General features: G+C 29.6%; 2 protein-coding genes across 4 annotated transcripts in view; both read right to left on the bottom strand.

The window, feature by feature from the left end:
• Positions 1 to 24,278, bottom strand: part of LOC142331109 (uncharacterized) — a 54,508-nt gene extending 30,230 nt beyond the window's left edge. For 2 of the 3 annotated variants that reach the window (XM_075376782.1, XM_075376784.1), the window contains exon 1: positions 24,145 to 24,278. The gene's annotated coding sequence lies outside the window, so the exon portion shown is untranslated. Of the gene's footprint in view, positions 1 to 6,142; positions 6,317 to 24,144 lie in introns of those variants that run through there. The other variant, XM_075376783.1, reaches the window with a different exon arrangement.
• LOC142331111 (beta-1,3-glucan-binding protein-like) overlaps positions 1 to 24,990 on the bottom strand; it is a 190,710-nt gene that overhangs the window by 57,089 nt on the left and 108,631 nt on the right. The window lies entirely within an intron of this gene.

The raw sequence follows: 24,990 nt of genomic DNA, 5'->3' as shown, positions 1-24,990 counted from the left end.
CTGGTCCTACTTCAGGTTTTCATTTTACTCCAGCCTTTATAAGATCATTTGGCTTCCTTTTGAGCAGTGTTGTTCCTTTATACACTTATTCCACCTTTCAAATATCTTTCCCTCTTCCTATAACACTTTACAATTTTTACTGGCAAATTTCTTTAGTGTGTGAACTATTCCTATGTTTATCTCATATTACTGTTTTTAAATTTTATCACATTAGTTCATACCAAAATGTTTTTTTTCTGAATTTTCTACATATGAGCGGTCTCAAAAAACTATTTCTTCTTTGCTTTTAGTGTTGCTCTCCTAACCTCATTATTCAGTTTTCTCCATGATCTCATGTCTTTATCATATTTCTTATGAGATGACAAAAAATGTAAGAAGCCAGTTGTATAATTCTCATTACGAAGACTATTGCATTTGAAAAATAGACTGTATTGTTTCCAATGTTAAACACATGGTGGGACAGAGTGTACAATGATAAACATTGGAGTCAATGTTGGACACATTGTATGGCAGTGCCTTGATCATAACATGGATTCTAAATCTCAGAGCTATATACAATCACATGTTGTATACAGAGGGGTTGTTATAAAAATATACTAATGTACATTCCCTTATAAAAAAGGACCCCCATCCTTCTGTTGAAGCCTAGACATCTGTAAATGAATAATGAAATAAATTTCAAAATCTCTTGCATTATCAACATGAGTTAGATCAATGTCATTAGTTGTACAACTAAGGTAAGGGGGATTCCTTTTACTGATTGAAGAAGAGAATAATTCTCTTCTTCAAAAAAAATAAATATATATATATAATTATTACATTTTCCCTTATTCATATCTAGATCACTTAAATTCACCAATTAAATACACAATCTGCATGATCTCAAAACATAATGTAGTCATTCAGTTCAAAAATGTGTACATCATTCACAAACATTAAATAACTTGAAATCTTTATAACTGATGACAATTATTTGCAATTAATAAAAACAATGGAGTAATAATTTACTGTTATGTATTATTTTCAATCAATCAGGTAACTATGACAGAATCTCCTGGTGTAAATTTATACACAATGATTTAGATTTATCTTCAATTAATGATATGGTAGCTGTACTAGCTGGAATCCTATTCTAAATTAATTTATTTAATTAATTTTTTATTTTGTAAAAATTATGAAGTGGAAGTGTACATATCTCATGAGCAAAGTCGAGATTCTAAATTTTCTTGAATGAATCCCACCACTCTTTTTATCTTCAGTTGCCTACCTCAGCAAATCATCAAAAACCATTAAAAACATTTAAAATGATAATACTCAATGCAATCTGACACCTTTATTTACTCTTAACCTCTTGGTCAACATTCCTGGGTGAATGACTTGAGATTAATATTTCTCTTTAGCAATGTTTATTATGTTTGTTGATAAATTATATCTTTCATGGTTTTCCAAATATTAAAATTTTCTTTAATTAAATATTTAACCAAGATTTTCCTTCTATCTTCACATTCATTAAGCCTATTTTGCATCTCATATCAGCCAACTCTGACTTTCTCACCCACTACATCCAACTTTTTATCTCTTTTAACACTTACTGAAAACTATAATCGTACTAAAAAACGAAGCAATGATACGATTTTAGAAGAACAGAAGCTTAATCAGAAAAAATAAGAAAGCTAACTGGCTGGGATACATTCTGAAAGGAGAAAAATTGGTTAAAACAGCATTTTATATTCTTGGATGTCTGTAGCTGGAATAAGCAAACGATTTGAAAGGCCTTGAAGACCTTCCTATGATTCCAAAATATAACTTTTTTTTTTAATAGGAGATATTAACATAAATATTAATGAAAGAATAAACAGTATTTATAAGCATTATCTAAAACTATTTGGTATGAATGAGTACAACTCCTTAGTTAATATTGATAATAGAGATACTGATGATGATAGGCCATCCTGTATTGATTACGTTTTCTATAAATCAATTTTATATAAATACAATGTTTCTAGTGCTGTCATTCTGGCACATTTTAAGGATCATAGGGCTTTTGCTATAGTTATTTCTAAGAATGGAGCTCAAAGTAATTCATAAAGGATTTTAAAGAGGTTAGGATTAAGGTAAATTAAGATCATATTTATATGAACATGACTGGAGGGAAATTCTTGTAATGACGATGTTAATTTTCAGTTTAATAACTTTTTACATATTATATTAGGGTATATTAATCAATCAAAATCTGTTATTTTAAAATAAACCTGTTTATTTATTTTAAGCCATGGATAAAATCAGGCTGTGCACTACCATTTCTCAGAGAGAGATGGATAGTATAAGATATGGCATAAAAATTCTCACAACCACAAAATTAAGACTGAATCATTAAGTTTAAGAACAAGATAGATGTATGGATTATGGCAGCTAAAAAACAACATTTTAAAAATATGAGGGAATTACCTGCAAAGAATCACTGAATTAAAAAACAGTACACTTCTATGCCTACTATTAAATATAAAATATATATAAATGTTGTTTCTGATAAGGTAAAATTGCTAATATTTTTAATGAATATGGTTCTTGGATCTACTCTATACTTTCTATTAATGTCCTACTTTTGCATAAATTTTATAGTAAAGCTACATCTTTTTCAGATGATACTGCTCTACTTAACCTATCTTGATAGTTTGCAAACCATAATGCACAGTGATATGGATAATTTATGCTTATAGTTTTGTCAATAAATTAGCTTATAATGCTTTAAAAATCAAATATAATTTTTACTTTATCATCTGCTTCCAGCGTATTAGTTTCATTAATATATTAGAATGGTGACTGTGCTTGTATACAGTGCAAATGTTAAGTCATATACCAGATGAATTTTATTAAATACTTGGCTTCATGGTAATGACAAATTTATGGGATTTGCATATACAGAGTTTGAAGAAATATTTATTTATATGAATTAAAACAATTTTATCATATAAGGAAGTTTTTTCCACTAGATGTTCTTTGCCAGACTACTTAGTTTTTAGTTCATTCAAAATTCAAATATAGATTGCACTGCTGGGGACTGGGCTAAGAAAAATAAATGTGTGGATTATGGCAGTTAAAAAACAATATTCTAAAAATGAGGGAATACCTGCCAAAAGACAGTGCAGAATTATAATCCATCACATGTGTTGCTGATCTGGTATATCTATTTGTCATGTGGCCTATAAGTCTGTCTCTTCTTTTAACTATATTTTTGAAATGCTTCTTTCCTCATCGATTTGTAGCAACACCTCTTCATTGGTCACTTTATCCGCCCGTCTGATTTTTAACATTCTCCTACAGCACCACATTTCAAAAGCTTCTAATCTTTTCTTCTCAGGTACTCTGATAGTCCAAGTTTCACTTCCATATAAAGCGATGCTCCAAACATATACTCAAAAACCTTTTCCTAACAGTTAAATTAATTTTTGATGTAAACAAATTATATTTCTGACTGAAAGCTAGTTTCGGCATTTTATATCACTCCTGCTTCATCCATCTTTAGTAATTCTACTTCCAAAATAATAAAATTCTTTTACCTCCATAATCTTTTCTCATTTACCTTCACATTCAGTGGTCCATCTTCATTATTTCTACTAGATTTCAGTTTTTTAAATTGCTAGAAAAAGCAATCAAAAAAAGTTGGTTAGTTTTTACCTAAAAAAAATTGTTTACTCGTGTCTATTTGGGTTTCAGGAGGGTGAATACTGAACTTGCAATGTACGTTTCTGTATTATTTCTTGATATTTATGAAGAATTTGAAAATTCGCTTTTATTTAAAATGTACAGTACTGAAATTAGAGGTCTAGCTTTAAAATGGTTTATGTATTATCTGGAAGGCAGAAATAAGATCATAATTATGGGTGACTGAGCAATAACCTTCAGGTGAATTGTTTAATTCCTAGGGCCTGGTTATTAAGGACCTATTCTATTTATAATTTCTATTAATGACCGATTTTGCATAAATTTTGATGCTGGGGATTGGCCTAAGAAAAAATAAATGTGGGTTTTTTTTTGTCTTCAGCCATTTGACTGGTTTGATGCAGCTCTCCAAGCTTCCCGATCTAGTGCTAGTCGTTTCATTTCAGTATACCTTCTACATCCTACATCCCTAATAATTTGTTTTACATATTCCAAGCGTGGCCTGCCTACACAATTTTTTCCTTCTACCTGTCTTTCCAATATTAAAGTCACTATTCTAGGATGCCTTAGTATGTGGCCTATAAGTCTCTCTTCTTGTGTGGATAAAGGCAAAAATTATGTTTTCCTGATATTTCAAACTAAAATTAAATACCTACAACACTAGTACAAAACGTTTTTCAATCGAAAGCTTTGTTTTAATTACTGTATTGTTATATTGAATATGCTATCACTATTGTTGTTATATAACTATATACAATTGTAATTTTTTGGTAAGCAATTTTAATAAAAATAATTCTAAATATGATTAAATATGCATTTTCACTGATCTCATTTAAAATGTAAGTTTCAACTCAGAAATAGGATATGCCACATTTAAAAACAAAAATTTCAATCGCTGTTTTTAAGAGTGCATCTTAAAAAAACAGCAATTGCCATTATTATCTTTAAGAGATGGTAATTTTAAAAATATTGGGGGCACTAGAAAAGTTTTGATTCTCAATGTGGGCAATGGGTGAAAAAGTTTGATATTCAATGGTTTAAAAGAACATTATTATATATATAAAAGAAGCATCATGAATATTTTCACTGTACAACTAGGCTAGCCAGGGGTTTGACTGAGGTTTGTTAAGCCTTCATCATTTGGCCATTAACATTTTACTTTAATTTTCAATTTCCAGGATCTTACTCTGCACAATGTTGTGGAATCATCATCTTATCTTACCCAAGCCTAACTCTGACTGCTGAGTTAGTTATAAAAAGAATGATCTACTATAAAAAATATGAGAAGATATACTGTTAAGAATTAATTAACATGTAGTACTTATTAGACACATTGAGATCAAAAGATAAGTAGAATTTTGAAGAAGTGTTCAAGTGATATAACTTGAGCTTATAATCACAAATAAAGATAAATTTTGAATTGCTTTGTAAAAGGGAAAAATTAAAATTTGTTTTAAAATAATTTAACAAAATTACTTCCCTTGGAGAAAAACTGATTTTGTCTTTCTTTAAAAATCTGAATTCTAGTTTTAATTCTCTAAATACATTTGTTTTACATTTACGTTGAATTGAATCCATATTAGGTTTAAAGTTTGACTACCAATTTCAGATTAATGGAACTCTTTCTTCCAAAATGCCTTATGCTGCTAATTACTATTTCATGCCTATTTACTCCAAGAGGAGCCAATAATTAGCTACACATGACTTGGAAGAAAAATTACATTAATCTGAAACTCAATTATTAATAACTTTAGTAGTTTTGTCATTTGTTTCTGATAATGTTCAATGAATAAATGCACTATGCATTTCACAATAGCATTATTACAAATTTGAGTATATAAACAAAAATGTTTGAGGTTTACATTTAAATCATTTGTGTGAGGAAGTAAATAGTTAGCTAGGCTGGGTTCAAGTCCTAGTAAAGCCAGATATTTTTACATGGATTTGAATACTAGATCGTGGATACCGGTGTTCTTTGGTGGTTGGGTTTCAATTAACCACACATCTCAGGAATGGTCGAACTGAGAATGTACACGACTACACTTCATTTACACTCATACATATCATCCTCATTCATCCTCTGAAGAATTATCTAAACGGTAGTTTCCGGAGGCTAAACAGGAAAAAGAAAGCTAGGCTGGGTAAATCTGATACTTCTTATTCAGCAATAAGCAGTATGTCTTACTAATATTAAAAATAATTATTACCATGGAAGCTAGAACTAACAGCAAGCACGAACAATAAAAATTAATTTTGTTCACGAGCCAAAAAATAATATTAAAACAGTATAAAAGTTTCGGATAAAAGATACACCAAAAAGATTGGTAAAATTTAACTACAAACATAACGTCTTAAAATATAGTTTTATATTACCTAGATAACACAATTAGTATTAATTAACAACCGTAAATAAGTAACGGGGTTCAAAAACTCACATTCATATTAAAAACAATAAAGAAAATTATACGTCATTACTTACTTGTAGTAAAGGACCACGGCGGAAAATAGGATTTCATTATTCATTTCATTTATTTACTTTGGTATTTTGCAAAAATCACAATCAGTAGACCTATCAAATTATTTATCTTATTAAGCATTCAAGTAAGATTATTTGGACTAACACATTAAGTAAACGGCCGTTAACTATACGGCTGAAAATGACGCTAACAATAAACAAACACGTCACGTGATGTATTTAACGCGTTATCTCGTGGCGAGATGTAAAACAATCTTAAACTGCCGCCATTTTTGACGGGTTTTTTAAAATCTACGCGGGAAACAAGTCAAGTAAAAGTGTTATGAATGTATTAAAAAACAAATATTATTCTGGAACTTATCAAAACCTAATAAAGAATATAGATTAAATTAAAATACTATACTTAAATTATTTATTAACATCTATTGTCATATTTATCAATATTAATTTACTATTTTTATTGACCTAACTGTGTATATATATATATAATCAGTATGTTATTCACAGATTCCTGGATAAATAATAAGTAGAGTACAATTATTTAATAATATTAAGTTAACATTATTGTAACATAAATCACCAGGTAGAATATGTTCTAGTCCCAGTCGACTTCAAATAAAGTATTTGTTCTTGATTTACCATTCCTTCTTTCCTTGCTCTTAAGTTACCTGTGATAGTGTCTAAGAACTCTGTTTCTTTTCTAGAAGGTTGCAAACAAAACCAGTCTGAGCTATCTGTCTGGTAAATGTGAACTTCTATAATATAAATCCTTTCTAATTCAACAGCTCAAGTACAAAATACTACAACTTCTGGTATATGAACTTATCTTATTTTAATATTTAATATTGTTACTCTCTTCTCTATTTTACAAATAACTGTGCAACTCATATAACAATGAAAACAGTAGCATTTTCAGTATTTTTTTTTTCACTGTGCCTACATATCACCATAATATATTACAATTCTTCATTATTACAATAAATATTTATTTTGAGATAAATAAAATCAAGAATTGAAGCTCTACATTTCATCCACTTTTTATAATAAAAGAACCATCTTTGTAACCTTTATTCCTTGATTGCAATGAAAGGTTTTTTAATATTTCAGTCATGTAGATCCATGCATAAGTTTGCAGTTAATTTATTCTTCTGATGTTTCTTTTTCCTTTCTTCCCAATATTTTCTCATTCTAAGTGCATTTGTTTTCTTTCTTCAAACAGTTTTAAATTTAAATTTGGTGTTTCCTCTTCAATGTGAGGGTCATTTATTCCCTTTATATAAGTGAGATATGAGGTACTCTAACAAAAGCTTTTTATTCTACTAAATTTTTGTACCCCTTTCTCGAAAAGTGGTGCTGATTCTTGTAATAAATTAATTCTTGACTTCTTGTGATTACAATTATTTTATTGTAATTGTAAATATCATTTGTGTATAACATTAATCACTTGTAAATCTTTGTAAGTTTACTGTATTAATAAATGTAATGAGTGAAATAAGACTTCATGAATCTTTAGAGAGTTATAATAGTCTCTAAGACTGGAATACGACTGAATGGTAAAGTGAGGAACTTGCTTACATACTGTCTATGGAGCCGCTGAATCATCAGGAGCCGAGTACATGCAAAAGAAGCTGAAGATCTTTAAATTTTAAAAACCCTCATGAATGAAACCTAAGTCTATATATATACTGCTCGTTAAAAATCATAAGATATATGAATTAAATTATTATAAATGATAAAATGAATCATATGAATTTTTTTACAATTATAAATATGTTACAATTTATAATGAATATGTGAACGAATAACAAAAGGTTTAATTGCATATATGGACAATAACATTTATACATTATTAAAATAATAATGCAATTGAGTAATTAAAAACAATATGTATAAGTGTGTTCACATACATTTTATAAAAATACAATCAAATGAAATTAAAGAAAATACTGTATGAAATATTTAAATTGATAAAAATATATATATATATATATATATATAAATATTATTTGAATTAATTATCTGTGCTTGGTAACAGGTATAATTTATGAATAAGTCTTCTTAATGGACCGTTAGCTGTTTGCAAATCAACAACTTTTACAAGATTATCAGGGCCCGGATTGACCCGTGTGACAATTCCATGTTTCCATTGGATGGGTGGAGAATTTTCATTAGTAACTAATACTAAGTCTCCAACACAAAGATTACACGGTGGAAAACGCTTTTGCAATAAATGATGTTGCTGTAAATGAACGACTGTGAATTCAGATCAGAAACTAAATGATAGCCTTAGTGGTGGGACATATATCATAATTGGACCGCCTAGTCAACTGCACAAGTAGAAAATGGTTGGGAAGTAATAATTCTGGAAGACGTTAGCTGACCAAGCTGTTGTACTTGGGTTTTTGCATTAAATTGAAAGCATATCATACACTTACGAATGATGGAGGAAATAGCTTTCTTGTCGTTTTTTATCCAATATTTCTGTCTAAATGAATGATGAATAAGTTGAACGCATGCAAGAATCACAAGTGTTCAGCATTAATAATTAGTTTTGTGATGTTAGTTTTAGGATGTTTCACTTGGTAATGTAACAGAGAGTGATGCAGTCTGCCACCTAAGTGTAGTAAGCCTGAATTATCCAGAAATGAATCAAATGAAATAAGACTGCTTTGTTTAGAAAGAGTTTGATTGTTTTTAAGGTTATTTAATTCATCACTAAAATGTATGTGTTGTGATTGTTGAATAAAAAAGATAAGAGTGTGGTTTGGTTACAGAGTAGTTAAAGGACTAGAAATTCGTTCGGATTGTCTTGATTTGGCATTATGAATAAATCTGAAACAAAAACTAAGTGCGATTTAAAGTATGTACTAACGAAAATTGTTCTATGTAATCGAATACAACAGTAGATACAAATGATGGTACAATAGGTATGCAGTTTTCTATTAGACATTCAGCACTTATATTAGTTATTGAATGTAATATCAATGTCTTTTGGCCAATGGGCAGCAGTTTGTGTAAGCCAATGAGGACCAAAGTGACATGTCAATTAACTTACTTGGTGAACAAGATCTAACCAATACATTTGTTGAATTATCAGAAGATTCGATGTAATGCCAATCAACATTTGTGGTAATTTGTTGAATCTCAGAAATTCTATTGCTGACAAATACTTTCCAATTAGTTGGTCGTCCATGAATACATTGTAGTACTACCGTAGAATCTGTGTAAAAATGTATTTCATCAAATTGTATGTTTGAAGCATTAATTACCTTTAATAATAAACTATTAAGTTGTAAACCACCACAAAGTTCAAGTCTTGGGAGTGTAATTCGTTTTAAGGGTGCCAGTTTTGGTTGGAACAAAGTAAATTAGAGGAAATTGTATTAATAGTGTATACAGTTATTACATAAATACTACAGCTATTGCCCTTTATGGAGGCAACAGAGAATCCATGTATTTCAATAGAAACAATTCTACTATTAATGTTGGACTTCATGAAATGACCTATTTTAATGGATTCAATCAAATGCAACTTTTTAAAATCATTAGCACGAACAGTTTGTTAGCTTATCTGAGGAATTATTCCATAAAACTCCTAAAGTTCATAAGTTCTGTTTTTGATTTAAAGGAAAGGAAGTATTGTTTTCAAAAGTACAAGTGGTCTCATACCTTACCATACATAATGCGTAGGGTTTTATCTCCTATCTGGAGAATCACGCCAAAGTATACATTGTAAATTGGAATCACTAGATTTAATTAATATCTGACGATACATTTTGACTATGTTAGAAGTAATGATGTAATTATTGATTTTGAATCTAAGCAATATGGAAATCAAGTTTTACTGAACTACAGGTCCAACTAAGAGAGTATCATTGAGGGATAAACTGTTAGTGGTTTTCGCTGGACTGTCAAAGTCAGCTCAAATTTTAGTAGTTAAACTTTATGGTTTAAATACTGGATGGTGAGGTAAATAACACACATTCGATTTGTTTATTAACAAATCATTGGAGTTGAGTAGTGACATATGATCTAAATCTAAATATTCCTGTATGAAAACGGAACAGTCTTATTTAAGGTTGGAATTGTTAAGCATACTTTCCAAAGATAAAAATCTATTTTTAGCCTTGACAAAGGAATCACCTAGTTGAATGTTATTAGCCTTGCATGGTAATGACACAATAAATTTTCTGTAATTATTTTGAATAGTATTTGTTTGAAAATGTTCACATGTTGAGGTTTCATTGCCTGAAGTATCAGTATTAATTTCTTCAAGTTCCCAGAAATTCTTGAGTATAGTAGATCAACATAACATTTTTATGAGTGTTATGTACAAGAAAAGATGCAACATTATTGTTGCACTCACTGTTATTAGGAAGACGACCACTAATTATATATCCTAATTTAGTTTCCTGTATAATAGGAAATCTGAAATTACAAATGAATTTCCCAGGTAAAATAAGACTCAGTAGAATTCAGCTCAATTAGTACGTCAATTTTATTTGGTATTTGGAAATTGGGATCAGCCAGAAATACACTGAGGTAATTTGAAGTGAGAAATGTAAAATACAGATGAAGGGAGGCTGTCAGTAATATCTGGTAAAACAACGCATTTTACTTGAACAAAATGTTTCTATAATGTGAGGGTTTAATATTGGAAGGGAAGGTAGAAGGAAAAAATTGTGTAGGCAGGCCACGTTTGGAATATGTAAAACAAATTGTTAGGGATGTAGGATGTAGAAGGTATACTGAAATGAAACGACTAGCACTAGATAGGGAATCTTGGAGAGCTGCATCAAACCAGTCAAATGACTAAATAAATGATAAAAAAAAAAAAAAATGTGAGTGTAACAGTGTATTTGGACTAAACTAATAAATTATTTATGCCTGAAATAAGTACATTATTTTTATTAAGTTAAGATCTAATTTGCGGGCAAAACTGAAAGAAAAAAATTTGCTTGCGAACCAGAATCTAACAGTAATCTACATGAAAACGTATTACCACGTATATCAGTAGTATTACATACAGCTGTTGACAAAATTACATTTTCATTTGACTGATTTTTAAACAAACAATAAGTTATACTTTCAAGTTTATTGCCATCAACCTTAGAATGTTAATTTTGTTCATATGAACGAGTGTATTGTGTTTCTTATCACAAATCTTACAGATTCTTTTAACAACATTGATTAATACAATGACCTTTACATAAACAATTAAACAACAATTATTTGCCAAAAAGTTTTTACAATTATCTATGGACAAATTTAAAAATTCTTTACATTGATATAAGTAATGATTTGATTAACAAAATGAACATCGATACAAATTGGATTTTACATAATAACTAACATTATGAATTTTGTATTGTTTATTGGGATTTAAATTAAAACTTTTGGTTAAAGATCTGGTTGTATTTTATGACGTATTCACTTGCGTGTTTGAAATGGATAAATTAATATTTTCTAAAAGTTTTCATCTAGAATAAAGAAATTCAATGAAGTCTGTAAAGGTGGGAAACCTCTCATTTGACAACCTTTCTTTCATAATCTTAAGGTGTTATGATCCAATTTAGATGTTAAAAACTGAACTACAATAAATTCATATGTATTAATAGGAAATTTCATCGCTTTAAGTAAGTTCACGTTTGTGGATATTTCGTTAATAAAATTGGAAAAAGTATCTACAGATTCTTTTTTTACAGAACCTGATTTTAAAATGCTTTCAGCATTATGAAAAGCAATTACATATTTATTGTCAAACCGCACCTTTAATAATTCTAGAGCAACAAGATAATTTTCATTTGTTATTGGAATTTAATAATAGCTAGTTTGATTTTTTAAAGAATGTAAATAGTGTCATTTTTTATTGTTAGTTAAATCATCTCTATTACGTATTAAATCAATAAATACAAGATATATTAATATAACACTGCCATTCTAAGACATTACCTTTAAATATTGCTATATTTATAGGTTGTAATTGAGCTTGTTTAAATGGTGTATTTGTACCAACTTCTTGATTAGATGATTTTTGATTAATATTATGTATTAGATGTTGCAATTTGCATTCTATATAGTACACTAGTTTTCCTTGACCTGTTCATGATGCAATGATAAAACATCATTGTCATAATCTAATTCAAGTTTTCATTTAATGAGGTCATATTTGCATTGTAAATCAAGAAGATTCCTTAATTTAATTTACAAGGCATGACTATCACCTTGTGATGGATCAAATTTGTCAGTAAATGTGGCAATTCTACTTAGAGGATTTTATTGATCCTCCTTGTTTAATTAATTGTTTCTTTTCCATAATAGTGATTTAAATTAATATAAATTATTGATAATGTAATTTTAATATGAAATAAATTAAATGATATTACAATAATGATGATATAATGTAAATTAAATGTACAGTAAATTAAGAAAGATCTTACATAAATGATGTAGAATTAGACACTGTGAATCCCTTTATCCAGTAATTTATTGAATAATGTTTTGTAGATTTATATATACTCGCAGTCGGAGGACCAATAAAAATGTATGTTGAAAAGTGGAGATGTTTCTTTTAATAAAATAATTCTTGAGTTCTTTTGGTTATAATTATTTAATTGTAATTGTAAATATCATTTATACGTATAACATTAATAACTTATAAATCTTTAAGTAAGTTTATCGTATTAATAAATGTAATCAGTGAGATAAGACTAGATGAGTCCTTAGAGACTTGCAATAGTCTCTTACAAGACTGGAATAGGACAGAATGAAGTGAACAGATTGCTTATGTACTGTGTATGTTACCGCTGAATCGTCAGGAGCCGAGTGTATCAGAAAGGAGCCGTGTAACCTGTTAAGAGCCGAGTGATGCAGACAGGAGCTGAGTGCATGTCAAAGGAGCTGCGTGAACTGTATGGAGCCGCTGAATCATCAGGTGCCAGGTGCAACCGAAAGAAGCCAAAGTTCTTTAAATTTTAAGTCCTTATGAATAAAACCTAGGTCTATAACCCGTTTTCAACACAACTACGAGTCAAATATTCTTCTTAATTATTAAACTTCTGTTTTTTATTTAGAACAAAAGAATATTCCATAATAATTTTACTTTAAGATGAAAGAGAATAATGAAAAGACAAGATATATTGTAATTCCGATGAGTGATGTTAGAAATTGGTTTAACCAGGAATTGTGATTTACTGTTTACATAAATTAATACAGAATGTTTATACAATGGTGAGCTGGCTATACTTTTTTGGATTCTATTTTAAAAACTAAACAAAAAATATCCATAGGAAAAATGGCAATTTCTTCTTTGTTCTTCCCCAACTGTCATTTTGTTACTTTTATAAAAAAATTTATATGTCAAGTTCAGATAGAAGAATCACATTATTATTTGGTAAACGTCTTGGTTATAAAAGTTTTAAAATTAGCAAAAAATCAGGACTTAAATACCTTAACAAATTACAAAATGTTACAAAATCAAAAAATGTTAATTTTTTGAACCATTATATAAATATAAGGTTCTCCATAAATATAAGTTTTATCAAAATGTATGTTATTAAGCCTTTTATTGTAAACAAAATGACTTTTATTTTTTTATAAATCGGTTAAAAAATAGCCGAGTTATGGCAGATAATTCAAGTTTTAATTTTGTGTCTGTTTTCATGTCTTCCACTATATGTTCAATTCCATTAAATATTAATTGTTTTTATTTATTTTTAATTCTAGTATTGTAAATTAGTATCAAATTAAATAATAATTACACGATAGACCTATTATCTTTTCATGAGCACGGTATAAGTATATCATACGCATTATAATACAGGGAATATTTATTTAGACGTGCTACAAATGTACGTTTACCCGGAAGTCGACCGAATTGAACAAGAAAGTAACGTTGCTGTAATGTTTCAACATGATGGTGCGCTCTCGCACTTTAGCCTAGGCGTTCGACGAGGCCTTTTGATGAAATATTTCCTAATCTTATGCTTTGGCCTGGGAGAAACCCACAATTGACACTCCTAGACTTTTTTCTACGGAAATACGATAAAAACAATCGTCTTTTTTGGGGTGGGGGTGCGATTTTGCAATTATTGTTATTTTTTAATCGATAACAATCTTCGGTCTTTTATGTTTCTTAGGTGTCAGAACGTCAACCCACCGGGTTGGTCTAGTGGTGAACGCGCCTTCCCAAATCAACTGATTTGGAAGTCGAGAGTTCCAGCGTTCAAGTCCTAGTAAAGCCAGTTATTTTTACACGGATATGAATACTAGATCGTGGATACCGGTGTTCTTTGGTGGTTGGGTTTCAATTAACCACACATCTCAGGAATGAGTCGAACTGAGAATGTACAAGACTACACTTCATTTACACTCATACATATCATCCTCATTCATCCTCTGAAGTATTATCTAAGCGGTAGTACCGAAGGCTAAACAGGAAAAACAGAGAAGAAGAAGAAGGTGTCAAAACGTCAAGATCCGGTGAAAACCACATATGCCCAAATTGGACTGATTACAATACTTTCCCTTCTATACCTACAGCGCTATCTAGACGGGAAAGTAAAAATGGATATATATATGATTTATTGGATATCTTTGTTTGAAGAAATAATATCATGCTGATTTTCCTGATGGTATGGTAGCAAGACTGCCTTTTAACCAGAGATTTCGAGTTTTAATTATAAATACTAAATTTTTTAACAGTGTTCGTCAGTCAGATCTTGCGATAACGGCCTCAGAAGCAGTGTAAACGATTCCTGTTGGCGCGTTAAAATATCGACTTTTTAAAATATAAATTTTCTTTTGTTATTTATTAATTAGCTTTTATCACGATTAATTTTGAATTATTACTTTCCCATTTTATATGAGAATAAAGTTAACGCGTCAAATTAAAACAGATAAGCACGCAAGGCTAACCCTAGCGTTTTTGCCGCCGTAGGCAAACCCCAAAAATCCCGCCCCCGCCAAACTTCAAAAAAAGTTTAAAATTAAAAAAAAACAGAATTATAAAAGAACTATGCTAACCAGAAAAATGACATATAATTGAATTAAGACAATAATACTAATACAGATTTACGGAAAATTGTTTTATTGAAAAAAAATTACATTTTTAACGAGTTAACGACAACTAAAACTAGTGCCTACTATTTTCAGAGATGATTTAAATATACTTTTAAAAAAATAAACAAAACTACTAATAAATAGTAAATAATATTATTTTCTACATTTAAGTAATCGAAATATATTTTTGTGGGTAGTTATTTTTTTTTTTGCGCTCTAATTCAGGCGGCTTTGTCGCTACTAAATTTTGCCGCCATAGGCATCGCCTACCTTGCCTACCACCGGCCCTGAAACGTGAAAAAATATTAATTTTACCGTTTATTGAAGAACAGAATGAATTTTTCCAAACATAGTTTACAGAAGTATACTTAGAAAAAAACAACTTTTTTTCAGAACTTTGAACGTTTGCTTAGTGATATTACAGATATTACTATTGAAAATAACTCTCACTGTTTGAAAACCTACTTAAATATACGCTGTCACAAATTTGAGTATACAATTAAATTGTAGTCTGTTCTACATTTCACTGTATCAAGCAAGTTGGACATGTTCAACAAACAAAACCAACACAAAACAGAATAAACCTTTGTAAACCATCTCGTGGAAACTGAATTCTTACATAAAGTTACCGACACCCCGTGCAAATCCTGACTTTTTTAAATATGGATAAAGTTTGCGTGATCCACGTCTCAGTAAGAAATATATAAATATAAATATAGTTGTCAAAAATAGTAAAATTTCTGTTATACGTAATGTAAAATGTTTGGACCGTCTAATTAGGTAATAAATTTTCATTAGAATAATAACCCGATTTCATTTACAGTGGGTCAAATCACACTGTGTTGCTTTGAAGTATTTTATTAAACGCTAATCTTTCATCATCGTTATCTAAACGATAACGATGATAGGGTATACATAAACGTTTATGTATACTCTATCTAAAATATAATACTATGTTTTGTGATTATTTGAAAAAGTAAAACAAAATATATACTAAAATAGACTATCAGAACTTCGTTTTGTACCGGTAAATGTAATTCGTGTAAATTATTTCGTAAATTAAAAATTCTGATGTTTCCGTGCATTTATATTTATGAATGTATAACATTTGCTAAGAAGTAAATGTTATTTATTATTTTAATAAAAATTAAAAAGCGAAAATTGTAATTATCTGGTAACAGATTAACAAGAAATTTTCCCTTTGCAAGCGTGCATGCACGTGTGAATTCTTGTATTACTGATGAACCTATGTTGTACACATGTAGTTCTATCAAGACGGAACATTAGATTTGATTAAATTAAATAAAAAGCTTTATCAACCCTTCGTGTACCGTCGGTATATTAATTTAATTTAGTTTGAAGGTACAGTTTTATTTAATTTATTGTAAATACATCGCTTGCGATATATTATTAAAATCCATTTCAAAAAATCCAGATTGCGATTAAAACAAAATGTTTATAAATAAATGTAATAAAATATTTTTTTATACTAATAAATAAAAAAAAAAATTGTTCAATAGCCGATGACAAATATCATTTATAAAATTCTATCGGTCATAGCTCATAGAGGACTATTTTACAAAGACGAATTTTAGAGATAATTATTTTTTTGTTTAATTTTTTGATGACGCGTCAAAAGAAAAGAATTGTCAGTCGGTTACTAATGCGAGGGTGGAGTGCGACAGTGAGGGGAATCACTCCCCTCACTGACCCTCTGCGCCTCTCTCGCGCTGTCCCTCTGTTAATCACGAACAGAACAGCCAGCTGTCTTCCTTCGCGTCTGATTGGCTACCGTCGGACAGTACTGATCACGCCATGGTACAATTCAAATACAACCGTTAACGTAACGGCCATCACTTCTGAACGAGTAACAAGTTAAAAGCATCACTATTTCTTATATAGACGTTCGATATAATTAAATTAAATCAAGATTAGTCATTTTATTATACTGATTACATTTTATTTAAAATAATAATTAATTTCCTTTAATTTTAATAAATACATTAAAAATATTACGATAAAGTTTATTCGTTTTCGTAAGTAAAAAAAATGTAACAATAACAGATCAAATTTCTCCTGTTTTATTTACAGTACGACTTCGTAATATCCTACACGTGTATTTTAACGAGCGAGGAATAATAGAATCAAACCCGAGCCCAGCAGATTTAGAAGCTAACAACTATATCGACTGACGGCCAGTTTTTAATATGATTGTTTTAAACTTACTTATAAAATTAAATAAAGCATTAAAGGATAAAAAAATAATCATTAAAACTTATAATTAAATCTATTATTTATGTTTCTAATAAATAACGTAACAGACGGCCAGATAAATACCACAATGTTGCGTTATACCCTATAAACAACCTACATTCCTACATTTATGCAATTCTTATTAAAGAATTGCATAAATGTTTAAACTAATGTTTCAATAAACATTAGTTTATAAGAACAGGAAATATAATGTTATTTAATAGATCAACAAACATCAACTAAACCGTTTGCCGACCGACGTCCTACGTAAGAAGCTTCGTCCGGAAGGTTCCGGGTTCGAATCTCAGACACGGTTGGAATTTATAATTTATATTATAGACTCGTTTAATTATTTATCAAAATATGAATTTATATTACAGAATATAAGGTATATGTTTAGTGAAGGCTGTTTGTTCAGTTTTTGGTCAAGGTCGCAGACACAACGTTGTTCGAGAAACCACAGTTTTGCCTATTCGCATTAAACGGACTAGGGTTTGTCAGCAAATCAGTGAATGGTGTTATAAAACAACATAACCCAAATATTATTTCAATTCTGACCTGTGTGCGAATGCCGATGTCAGCTGTCGCCAGTCTAACCCACCGGGTTGGTCTAGTGGTTAACGCGTCTTCCCAAATCAGCTGATTTGGAAGTCGAGAGTTACAGCGTTCAAGTCCTAGTAAAGCCAGTTATTTTTACACGGATTTGAATACTAGATCGTGGATACCGGTGTTCTTTGGTGGTTGGGTTTCAATTAACCACACATCTCAGGAATGGTCGAGCTGAGACTGTACAAGACTACACTTCATTTACACTCATACATATCATCCTCATTCATCCTCTGAAGAATTATCTAAACGGTAGTTACCGTTGGCTAAACAGGAAAAAGAAAGAGCTGTCGCCAGTCTGCTCTCTGTGTGCGTTGGGTGTGTGTGTCTCGGTGCTGTAAACATTGTTTTTTTTTTGTTTTTTTTTGACAATATATCGTCGCGTCAAACTCTTTACAAGAATTTAGTTTTCTAAAGACTTTATTTAATGTTTTACTTTCTGCTCACGGTTATTTTTGTGTTATCGGATAAGCTAGAATTATTATTTTTTTAGTGAAATGTTGACCACGGAAAGACTCGTCGTGCTATGTGTTTTCGTACTGTGAGTTAAAATTATTTGTCTGAATTCCTGTTAGTTTTTATTTTGTGAATGTAATAATTATTCTCAGTTGTCTTCTCTCTTCTTGTGTTTCTATTTTAATTATAAATTTTTAACGTTCAAGTACATCGTCGCATAGAATTTATAAACTATATTCAAACTTTTAGTTACGAAAATATCTTATCGTAAATGATGTTTTTAAAAGGTATTTTATAAATGTAAACTATAGATTTTATATTTATGTTATTAGATATACACAAAATGATTCAGGGAGAATGAGAAATAATCTAAGTACCGATTCTAGAGCTTGAACATAAAAAAAAAAGTTCTACAAACATACGTCCGAAAACAGTTTGTTATTGAGTTACGGCTAGCGAATTCGCCAATGAGAATTATGAAACAGACGTTTCAAATTGGATTCTTTATTTAACGATGTTGCGTAACAATGTACTAACCTTTTGAAAACGGAAATATATTCAGTCGTACAAATGATACTTCTTTCACTACACAGGGAAGGCTGTATGTAACTGTACAACAATTCCAACCGCGGAGTAATTCGTTGGTTGTGTAAACTGTATACATTAAGTAATTGCCGGATAACCAAGTATCTTACTTTAAATTTACACTGAATTAATCATAACATTGTTACAATAGTTTCATACTTTTAATTATATATTAAATATGCTGCCGGCCTCCGTGGCGCGAGTGGTAGCGTCTCAATCTTTCAACCGGAGGTCGTGGGTTCGAATCCCCGTCAGTCATGGGATTTTTCACACATGCTACAAAGCATTCATCTCATCCCCTGTGGATAAAAATTGCTTAACTGCGGACCCGGAGAGTAAAAAAAAAAACATTCTGTCTACCTAGATTTAGTAATGTTATCTCTAACATTTTAAAGGAAACTAAAGATTCTTACATTAATAATTTTAACAATAATTAAGATCAGCTGGTTCATTAACAATTAAAAAGAAAATGAGATGTTTACATTTAAGCGAGAGGACAAAGAAAACAATTGAATCTGAACATACTGCCCGTCAAAAAAGAAGTTCTTCTTTCTTGTAATATATAAGGTACACAAATGTTATACTAATACAAATTTCATTAATATGATTCAGTAATACAAGATAAACCAAGTATATTTATTTTACATTTTTTTATCAATAGTGTATAATAGTGATCACAAATCAATGACACTGTATAAAAGTAATAATAATAATAGTAATAAGAATAATCAATAATGCTCATAATATTAATAATAAATGTAAATATATATTCTTGGAAAACTGTACCTATAATCTTATAGAGAGTAAGATTTCTATAAATATGTTGTTCATGACACAAGAGATGTATCCAATGGTCTAAGTAACCATGGTCCCATTGCATAGAAAGTGTAAATAATGAAGACATTGCACATTTAGTGACTTATCACGTCTAACATATAATATCTATGAGTGTGTGTACTTATGTTGTTTGTGTTGTCTGTGTATTTGCATGCGTGTAGTATATATGAACATGTAAATATAGTATAATAGTACAGTAGAGGGTTAGAAGAGCATATAAGTACAGAATATTACATTATAATAACAATATATAACATTTATGATCGTAATATAAATCACAATAATAAGTTACAATAATAAAGTATAATATCAATTAATTATTATTTTAACGATATTCTCAATTAGTAACTTGTAATAATCCTAAGTCATCCAGAAACATGTCAAGCGAAATGATTTTATTTTGGTTAGAAATAATTTGATGTTTCTTAAGTTTATTTAATTCATTACTAGAATGTACATGTTGAGACGGTTTTATGAAAAAGGTAAGAGTCTGACCCTTACCTTTCCCTTGTAGTTAAATGATCAGCGATTTGTTTGGATCGATTTAATTTAAGATTGTGCATAAATCAGAAATAAAAGCTAAATGTACGAATTAGCTTATATAACAATGAGAATTATTGTCAACTAAAAGATGATGATATATTTTTACGTTTTTCTATACGACATTTCAGATCCTTATTATCAAAGTAAATATGAGTATTTGATCAATGAAATGAAAATTGTAGAGAGCCAAGGAGGACTATCCCACCAAAGTGAAATATCAATTAATTTACTTGGATTACAACCCTTACACAATACATCAGTTGGATTTTTCAAAGACTTAATAAGTGCCATTTAGCATTTGAGGTATCTCTTTGAATTTCAGTAGTTCTATTACTCATAAATACCTTCCAAGCAGATGGATGTCCATGAATCCAGGACAATGCTATTGTTGAATCTGAATACAAATGAATTTCATCAATATGTATATTCAGAGCATTTATTACCTTCACTAATAAACATGAGTAGTAAACAACCCGATACTTTAAGCCATGGTAGCATTATTTGCTTTAAAGTAAATTACATAAAATTGTTTGATTAGCAAATAAACTTAGAATGTATATACAACAGCCGTAACCCTTTATGCAGGCATCTGAAAATCCATCTATTTGGGTTGAGTTAACCTCATCGCCATTGTTGAATTTAACTGGACTTATCATTTTAATTAATTCAATTAAATGCAACTGATTGTATAATTTATACCATTGAGATAACATCAGTGTGTGTAATCTGTCATCCCGATTAATTTTAATCTTGCCATAAGATTGCATAAAACATTTATGATAGAAAACAATAGGACCAATAAATAAGACCTAATGGGTCAAATACAACTGCAATAATAGAAAGAATAATCCTTTCAGTATAAATTGTATCAATAGATGAGTAATTTGAAATGATAATGTGTCTGTGGAGTTGTTCCATAAAATGCCTAAGGTACATAAGTCATGTTCCTGAGCTAAAGGAACAGAACAATTATGCTCAGGAGTAGCAATATTATGATTATTAGAGAACCATTGATGAAATGGTAAACCATAATGTTGGAGCAGATTAGAAACATCCCATAAAGGTGAAATATTCCCTTTTATGATTAGAATTTTTTCATAATCTGTGTTCCAGATATAAGAACTTTTTTTAGTGTTAATGAAAGAATCACCTAACAGGAGTTTATCGGATTTACGTGGTAATGAAACAATAAATCTGCCTTGATTGTTTCTAGTGGTATTAAGTTTGAAGTATGTTTCACATGTAAGAAGATGCATTAACTGAAACATCAGAATCAGCTTCATAAATTTTCCAAACCTTTTCAAGTATAGTTCAATGATCTAAGGTATTATTGCTTGCAAAAAGGAATGTAACAGTATTCTTATGTTTAATGTTAGATCTAGAATAGTAACTAACATTATGTAGTTTATGAATCTTGCTAATGTTTGAAGTAGGATGTTTGCGATAAGATTTAAATGCATTGTTGTAGTTTAACATTTGCATTTCCAATACTGAATTCCATAATTTGGCAGTATTATAATCTAGCCTTGTTGTTAGAAACTGGATTACAATGAAATCAAATATGTAAACTGGAATTTGCATTCCTTCAAGCATGTTGACAAATGAAGAAATGTCATTAATGAATTTAGATGGAAGATCTGATTCTCTTTTCAAAAAAAATTATTTTTAAAATGCAATCTGCATTAAAATATTCAATGATAGATTTAGTATCAAACTGTTTTATGAATAAATCTAATGCGATTTTATAATTTTCATCAATTATTGGAAGATTTTTAATAATGGCTAAGGTTTTGTCTCTTGCTGACGAATGTAAATAATGTAATTTTTGAATATTTGTTAAATCTTGCCGAGTGTGGATTAAATCATTAAATATATTAAAAAAGTGAGGCCATTCAAGAATGTCACCTTTAAACGATGGTAAATTGATAAGTTGCAATTGTAATTGTTTAATAGTTGTGTCTACAGAATGTTTTTGATTATTTACTCTATGCTGACTATTTATCTGCGAATAATCCAATTCTTGTAATACAGTCCTTAATTGATTTTCTTTGACATAATTTTGTCCTTATCCATAATGATTACAATATCGAATATGGCCAAAAAACAAAGTAAAACTAAATTACACAAATATTATATAGGTAATGGTGTTAATGTAAATTACGAACCCAGTTTCTATGTAGTGAAGAAAACACCAAAATAATATTTTCGTTCATTCATAATTTAATTATTATTGAAGATCAGCAATGGAAATTAAATTTTTCAAGCTGCAATTTATATATATATATGTATATAAAACAATATTAGAACTTCACATATAACTGATATTTTACATAATTATTTAATTATCTGGTCTTATCCATTTTTTTGGTCCGCTGGGCTGGATCATTTAATCAGAGCCCAATTTTATTTAGATCTTATTCTAGCTTGTTAATTTATTCAAGATATTCAAGAGACTAAGCTAGAATATACTCTCACCGGTTATCTTCCTATTACTTAAACATAAGAATACTGTTACATCCCCTTTTATAAGCAACAATAACTTAGATCATTCAACTATATTTGAAAATTTTTGGAAACTTCATGCAACTGATTCTGATGTTTCAGTTAATGAAAGTTCTACATGTGAAACACACTAGTAATTTCATACCACAAGGAACAATCAAGGCAGATTTATTGTTTCACTACCACGTCAATCTGATAAAATCCAGCCCAGAGTACCAAAAATAAGTTACAAAAATTCCAGCCGCGGAGTAATTCGTTGTTTGTGTAAACTGTATATATTAAGTAATTGCCGGATAACCAATTATTGTTAAGCACTTCTGTTACTGTAAATTTACATTGAATTAATCATTACACTGTGTTACAAGAGTTTCATGCTTTTAATTAAGTTCACATTTTTAAATATATATTAAATGTGCTGTCTAACTAGAACAGATATAGAATTTAGTAATGTTATCTGTTCATCATTTTAAAGGAAAGGTGAAAATATATAAAAAAAATAATAGTTTCTGTATTCTATTGTACAGTTTAATTAAAAAGTTGTAATGACATGAACCTGACATTATTTTTGAATAAATTACTTTTCTAGGTTAGATGCACAATATTATTTTATAAACTAAAAATATGGCTCCGTAATTGAAATCAGTAAAACTACAAATTAATTTAATTTATCACCGCATGGATGGCACAGGCGAACTTGTCTGTTATATCAAAGATCTGAGGTTGGATTCTCGGCTTCGGTCCAGAAAGAGTGTAACGAATAGGTCTCGGACTGATTACTTGGAACTAAATTTTAAATTATCTAAAATAATTGTTTATAACACATTAACCATATTTTGCTTACCCCCACGAGTACAGTACGTTTAGATTGTACAATAATTTTATTTCCTTGGTTAATTATGTATTGCCCAATTAATCTAAAATTTACAACCAAGCATGTAACTTGTTTCATATCTGTTTGTTTATGTTTGGGATACCATTTCGCTGGTATTATAAATAGAAAACAATGTTAGAAATGTTTGGATATGATATTAAGAAATAGTTATTTATTTTGTAAAAATAGGACAGTGCACATTGCATTCTAAAATGGATTACGTAAGTATGGATACACCAGGAAAATCAATTATTTTAAATTCTATTAAAATAATAACATAAAACAAACTTACCTCAATCAATAATGAGGGTCGCTATCTAAAATGAACAATGCATAAGAAATAGTTATAGTTAATAATATATCAAGTGTGACCACAGACGCAAAGATCCAAACTGAACAGCGTATCGCAGGCCAACTGTAACCACTTTATAATCACCCCGAGACTAACAGCTGGGCTTCATATTCTGTCTACGTAATTCACTGTTGCTCCCCACCCTGCAACTACTGTCGCGTCAAGAGAAACAAATCTCTTTAACCGCCAGAGCAAAATAAATTATGAAAATGTATTTCCTGCACCGCACTGTTTCACCTCTCATAATTACAATCGACCGTTTTCAAAGTTCTCCGATAAAGTTCTCTTATATTTGTCATCGCTTTTAAGTCGATATACAAATATCATTAATAGTACAACCAACCGTATTGTCCAATGGAGAATTCAACACGATTTTAAATATTTTAGGAAATTTTTTTTTTTATTATACATATATATAATAGTAAAATTATACTATATTGATTAGTTATTAAATTTAAAAAAAATGAATAATAAACATTTATCATAATATTAAAAATGAGTTTTTTTATTCATCTTCCTTACAGCTTGGAAGAATTATTCTATATAAATGTATTGAATAAGGCAAACGCAACAAACTGATTTGTCTGATGATGCTAAACTTGTCGGGTACGGGGCCAAGGGGGAAGAAAAATCAGTTTAAATGGCAACATAGCATCTATCAGTCACTAAATGTTAGAACTGTGTTTATATACAAGCTCCTATTAAGAATAAATAGTATTCGCTGTATATTAACCGAAGCGAACGGGCGTCTTAAATAATTTTGAAGTAATTTTCAGTTTCAGTAAA

Source organism: Lycorma delicatula, chromosome 10 (assembly GCF_047948215.1).
Source record: "Lycorma delicatula isolate Av1 chromosome 10, ASM4794821v1, whole genome shotgun sequence".
NCBI classification, from domain to species: Eukaryota; Metazoa; Arthropoda; class Insecta; order Hemiptera; family Fulgoridae; genus Lycorma; species Lycorma delicatula.
This window is presented reverse-complemented; position numbering and strand designations above follow the sequence as displayed.